Raw genomic sequence first — 6,846 nt, 5'->3', positions numbered from 1 at the left:
CTTTTGCCAGGTGATCGTTGAATTTCTTGTGTTACTTTTGGATACCTGTAGCAGCTAGATGAAGGGTAATTTTGGCCTTAAGATACAATGTCGAAGTGGCTACACTGTCAACTACGGCACAACAGCAGGTGATCTTCCTCGAACACAAGAGGAGTAATACCGAAAATGTGGTGGAGAGGAAGATGCTTCCGATACCTTGTATGCGCTCAAAAAACCTCACTGGCATGGCAGATTAGTTGTGTTGACATAAGAAACAAGCTTCTTGTGAACAGACATCTAGTTTACTAGTTTACTGACCGACAGATTGCACTTGAGTGGGGCGTGGTTTAATCCTTTAACGCCTGAGCCTATAGACCCCACTCACCAATGTCACACAATGACGTGTCGCTGTATCCGGCCACCATATTGTCCGTCATTGTTTATCCTTATTCTCAATGGTTTCAATTTTTCGTGCAATTTATAGTGCAATTCATGGAAGCCCTGGTGCTTTCAGACGCTGTAAACTCATTGGATATGTTGCATAAAAGGCGTTATGTGGAAAAGCTTCAGGCTATCCATTCGCCAGATCAATAATTGATGCCTAAATCGATATTTTTCGACCCGTTGTCTTCGCTCTCTCTGCCTGACATCTGCTACCCTGATATCTACAACTATCTTGTCCACACAAAATCAGCCTATTCTCACGAAAGTTTGAAAAACTTTAAGAGCAGCACTCTAAGCAACATTACCCCGTGTGACCCTTTACTTCCAATTTTCTAAAATGGCAACAATAAATTAAAAAAGTTGACTGCGATGGCCGATGCTTCAAGGATAGGTGGATATTGGACTATTTCTTCAATAAAACACGCAACAACTGTGTCTGCCTCATTTGCGAAGAGACAGTCGCTGTTTTTCCAAAGAGTTCGATGTGACACGATAATGATATTACCGAACAAGACACGCTGACATCTACGACAACATTACAGGGAAGATACGCAGCGAGGAATTATAGCAACTTGAAGCTAGTATAATTTCACAGCAGCAGTATTTCGCAAGAGCCCGAGTGTCGAAAGAGAACGCCACAAAGACGAGATTGTTGAAATTATGAATTAAACAAAATAATAAAGCAAATGTGACACACAGAAGGGCTTGCTAAAATTTGTATAAATATATTGTTCTATGTAAATCAGCCAAGGTAGCCCCCCGCATTTTTACCACACCAAATCTGGCCCCCTTTGCAAAAGGTTTGGACACACCTGTTTAACTGATGATCCGTAGATGAGGCCAGCTTCTTTCACTTGGTACCAGCTAAATATTATTCAAAATATAATGATGGTGGAAGAAATAAGCATCTTGAATTTGAAACTGTATGTTGTCGGCAATTAGCCTCGCAATGATCTTAATTGTGGTTGTCAGCCCAAAACCCTCTAAATATATATTAAATGCATCTTACCAGATATAAAATGACTACTACATAATCTGTGGTGATCGTTTGGTGCCCAGTTTTCTCGTCAAATTGCAGCAGTCCATCTCGCTCTCCTCTCCGGGTCTCTCTGAATACGGTAGAACTTCAAGTCTCTCCTTCTATCTTCTCTGTTACCGCAACCAACCGCCACACACGCCTTCACCATTATGATTATTAATGTTAACGAGCAGAAAAACACGCCATAATAGGAGGAATTTACGTAGCGGTAATGCGTAAACACGACGACCTGACGGACAATATGGCGCGGAGGCGTGGTTGTGACGTCATGTGAGTGGGGGGTCTATTTTGTCCAAATTTGCATGCCTTTGATGTTGCCTTTACGTTTCAAAGAAAAAAAATGTTCACAATGGCCAGATTGGGTGTATTTTTTTTCAGGACACCATAACATTCATGTCCAAACAGATGTTTTCTCCACTGATCAATTATAATCAACATTTTGGACTCAAAAAGAAAAAAAAAGGTTTGCCGAAATTTGTAATATTGATGTCCCATTCACAACCAAACATGCTCAATGAAACATCTTGAAGCGTGACCATAATTATTCAAGTTGTTAGGATAAACATTCAACAGAAAAAAAACAAGACTGAATTGTTTTATATTTGATAATTCAACAAAAATAGCAGATATAGTAATAGTCGTTTTTGTCCTTTCAACATACTATGGTCAAAAAGGTTACACTGCTGGCCACAAGTATTGGCACCCCTGCAATCCTGTCAGATAATGCTCATTTTCTCCCAGAAAATGATTGCAATTACAAATGCGATGTTAGTAATATCAAAACACAAAAGAGAATGAAAAATAAATCATTATCATTTACACAAAACTCTAAAAACGGGCCCGACAAAAGTATTGGCATCCTCAGCCTAATATACACTTGGTAGCACAAGCTTTAGACAAAATAACTGCGAACAACTGCTTCCGGTATCCATCAATGACTTTCTTACAATGCTCTTCTGGAATTTTAGACCATTCTTCTTTGGCCAATTGCTCTAGGTCTCTGAGATTTGAAGGGTGCCTTCTCCAAACTGCCGTTTTCAGATCTCTCCACAGGTGCTCGATGGGATTTAGCTCTAGACTGATTGCAGGCCACTTTAGAAGTCTCCAGTGCTTTCTCTCAAACCATTTTCTAGTGCTTTTTGAAGTGTGTTTTGGGTCATTGTCCTGCTGGAAGACCCATGACCTCCGAGAGAGACCCAGCTTTCTCACACTTTTTTTGTCTCGGGGTCAGAAGTGGGGTCTTCTTGGGTATCCTACCATAGAGTCCCTTTTCATTCAGACGCCGATGGATAGTACGGGTTGATACTGTTGACCCTCGGACTGCATGACATCTTGAACTTGTTTCGATATTAGTCGAGGTTCTTTCTCTGTCATTCGCACAAGTGCCATGGGCTTTGCACTTATTAATGACACCGCACACGGTAGACACAGGAACATTCAGGTCTTTGGAGATGGACTTGTAGCCTTGAGATTGCCAATGCTTCCTCACAGTTTTGCTTCTCAAGTCCTCAGACAGTTCTTTGTTCTTTCTTTTCTCCATGCTCAATGTGGTACACACAAGGACACAAGACAGAGGTTGAGTCAACTTTAATCCATTTTAAAAATGAAAAAAAAAAAAAACAACTTTTTTTTTTAAACAGCAAAACCCTAACTGGAGGTGAGAGCACGCGAGAGCAGAATTAAAGACGCATTGATTTTAACGAGATATTATCTGATACTTACTTTGTTTAGATCCAAAAACTCCATGTAGCATGTATCATCGAGTGTCAAGACACAGATGTGAATGGCCACAGCCATTTTTGGGGATTTTATGGGTGAAACATGGTAATATAGGAAGGGTCGCGATGCAGAAAACGCAGACATTGAGGAGTGGTTGAGATTTTCTTTTTCATGTATTTACGCTTTTAAATTTTTATTTTTAAAGTTTTCTTTGTTTGGAGTGATTATTAATCATCCAAAATATTGGGGAAATGCGACGGTAACAAAAAAATACAACTAAGCGATAGTTATGAAGTAGATATCCGTGACCTTTTTACAGACACCATTTTTTTCATTGTGACGTAATTTGTTTAAAAGTTTAAAATATGCAAGGGAATAATATTAAATTTTTTTTTTTTTTAAACTAAATTTTGAGACATTGATTATTGATTCTAAGCTAAACATGACAGACATTTCGAATAATAAATATAATTACTGACCTTTTTATGGGTTGAAACAAAAGCGGTTGCGCGACGTCTGTAAACGGGGGTTTCCAGGGTAAAACGGACAAATTACAAATAGTTCGGGGGCTTAATGCGCTTTGAATCTGCTATGGCAGCATATAGACATATTGTTCTATCAAACACAACTGTTCTTTTGGCTTAAAATACAGCAGTTTATTTTAAAGAGGGGTGCAACAGCAGAATCTGCTTTTTCAGACTTGTCTGTGTTTTCTGCCATACATACATACATATATACATACATACATACATATATATATATATATATATATTAGGGCTGTCAAAATCATCGTGTTAACGGGCGTTAATTAATTTTTCTAATTAATCACGCATTGCCTCAAACAGATTACAATGACGCCGTTTATGGACATTAAGAGTGAAGAGAATGCCACCGGCCGCATGGGGGCAGCGTCGTTCCATACTAATGTTGTTCCTTCTATTAGTGGGAGAATTAGTAGTTGTGAGACATTTATGCTGTTGCATTGTGCTATTTGTGCTCCACACATATTTCTGTAAGTATTCTTTCTTTTAGTGGCAATTATGTGTCTCTTGTTGTATTTTGGGTAAGTTATAAAGGCGAGTGGACACAGGTGTTCTTTCGACCGCGCCGTTTATTGGCATAAGCATCGGCAACTCCTTCACAACAAACAAAAGTATCATTTCGTGAAAGCACAACAAAAATAATATCCCCATCTCTCTCAAAAAAAAAAAAAAAATTCACAAAAAGAAAAGCACTTCAGTCTGTAGTAACGAGGCCCTATTCTCACACAGCTAAACAACAATGCAAAGTGAACTGGCATTCCTAATCAAAATAGCTATGCAAAATACACATAAAACTTAGTACTCAGACTTTGGTCACTCTATTCTTATTATTGTTATTTTTATTCTACTTATTATTATATTAACTCTACTTTATTAAAACGAAAACATGAAGAGGGGTTTCATTATAAAATTACTCTAACTTGTAACTATAACATTTATCTTTTAAGAACTACAAGTCTTTCTATCTGTGGATCACTTTAACAGAAAGAATGTTAATAATGCCATTTGTGGATTTATTGTTATAATAAACAAATACAGTACTTATGTACATTATGTTGTATGTATATATCCGTCTTGTGTCTTATCTTTCCATTCCAACAATAATTTACAGAAAAATATGGCATATTTTAGAGATGGTTTGAATTGCGATTAATTACGATTAATTAATCACAGCTTTAAAATTAATTAATTATCTCGATTAAAAATTTTAATCGTGTGACAGCCCTTATATGTATACTACTTACAAAAAAATTTGTTAGATACTCCTTCTGTAAATGTCAAAACAGGCCATAAAATGTATGTATGTATATATGTGTATATATATGTATGTATGTGTATATATATATATATATATATATACACACACACAGTATATATACTATTTAGTCTTTGATTCCTCAGAGGCCTTGGTGGAACAGCCAGTAGCAGTTCCTCTCTGGCAGGAGACACAGGTCTGCATTGCATGTCCCACACATCCACGCAGTTTGCAGTATTGGCACCCTATGCTGGCTCTCTGCGATTTCGGTCTATGACCACACTGGAATCTGCAACTTCAGCATCGCCACAGCCTTCTCCAGGACTTAGGTCACTTGAGTAAGAAGATGAGTACTTATTTTATTGTCATTTCACAGTGCATACACAGTATAGCTATACATATTTTACCCCATTTTGAAGCCTACTTACATGTTCTTAGCAATGTTTTTAATCATTCAAATTTGTCAGTCTTGTTAAACAACACTATTTTCTTTGTCCCAATCAAATAATTTATTAATGTTGACTTCGATTTCACAGTCCCTCTAAAATGCTTTGTTTAGTGACACATCAAAAATATCATTAATAGCAAAAATAATCAGTATTCCCAAGTAGTTACTGGTATAACATTTTCACATTTGACACAGAAACCATTCATTAAAGGATACCAGTTCCGGTAAGCTGAAAATTGCTTTATGATGATGTGCTGGGCTGTGACAAAACAAGATGCTAGCGTATCTGTCTCGCCATTGCTTCCACATCTGAATCTAAATGACTGCCGTCATCTTTTCCCTCTTTTGTGACACTCTCTTTAGTAGATCAACCGTGACAAACATTTTTCTCAAGTGTGAGCTGCTCGTGAGCGACTTACAGTGCTTCACCCTTTTCCACTCTTTTTCTCTCATAGCCCCCTGCCCTTTTCTTCCTTTGATTCACTCAAAGTGACCAATCATTGCCATCTACAAGGCACAGTTCCTCATTTCAGTATTTCCCCTGCTAATTAATCATAGCAGAGCTGGGCAAGATACTTCCCCAACCATTCCTGTCTTACCCCCCCCCCCCCCTCCAAAAAAAAAAAAAAAAATCGATGACAACAGAAACTTTTGTTGAGAAGTTGTTGCTGGTTTGGATTGTAGCTGGCCACTTTTCACACCATTGAAAGTATAGAACAAAATTAAACCTGTATTTAGGGGCAAAAAAATAACTCTTACCGCTCAATTTTTTCAGCCATTATGGAAAAATATGACATCCACTCTAACTTTCCGCTCCTCCCCAGCATGCTTTAACATGCAAGGCTGTGTCTGTGTATACGTGTGTTGTCCCAAGCTGACAGGCTACATGGAATCTCCATCCTGCTCTTATGTATCTATAAAAAGAAAAGAAGGGCACAGGGCCCTGCCTGCTTTGTTTAGGGTCACACTCACACTTGCAAGCCCTCTTCTGCTTTCTTTCTTCCATCACGCTGCAAACCTGTACGTACCTGCACCCAGCACTGTGAGTGTGAGGGTTAATGTTCATGCATCAAGTAGCCTGGTTGTTTGTACCATAAATGAAGACTTAATGTCTGAGAAAGTTATTTATTTGAAAAGGATTTCCCACATTTCGTGGAGAACAGCCTACCTGTCACAATTGATCACAGCCATTACATCACACACTTGTGTGAGAAAGTGAGCCAAGTGGGAAGAGGAGACAAATACAATATTGAAACAGACAGACAGTAGTGACATGAACACTAGTATGGATAGTTGAGAGAGCTTCAAAGGGAGTGGCAATGTCAGGTAGATTTTATCTCAAGAGGAGACAAAGTGCTCACACTTATTTCTGATGTTTGCGCTGTGTGACATAAGCTACTGAAAAAACTAAATTTGCTAC

General features: G+C 38.2%; 1 protein-coding gene across 1 annotated transcript in view; it reads left to right on the top strand.

Moving 5' to 3' along the window:
- The first annotated feature begins 5,128 nt into the window (after positions 1–5,128).
- LOC130924420 (neuronal acetylcholine receptor subunit beta-2-like) overlaps positions 5,129–6,846 on the top strand; it is a 53,492-nt gene continuing 51,774 nt past the window's right edge. The window contains exon 1 of the mRNA XM_057850978.1: positions 5,129–5,316. The gene's annotated coding sequence lies outside the window, so the exon portion shown is untranslated. The remainder of the gene's footprint in view (positions 5,317–6,846) is intronic.

This window comes from Corythoichthys intestinalis, chromosome 11 (genome assembly GCF_030265065.1).
Source record: "Corythoichthys intestinalis isolate RoL2023-P3 chromosome 11, ASM3026506v1, whole genome shotgun sequence".
NCBI classification, from domain to species: Eukaryota; Metazoa; Chordata; class Actinopteri; order Syngnathiformes; family Syngnathidae; genus Corythoichthys; species Corythoichthys intestinalis.
Note: the sequence above shows the minus strand (reverse complement) of the source record. Positions and strands in the feature narration are given on the sequence as shown.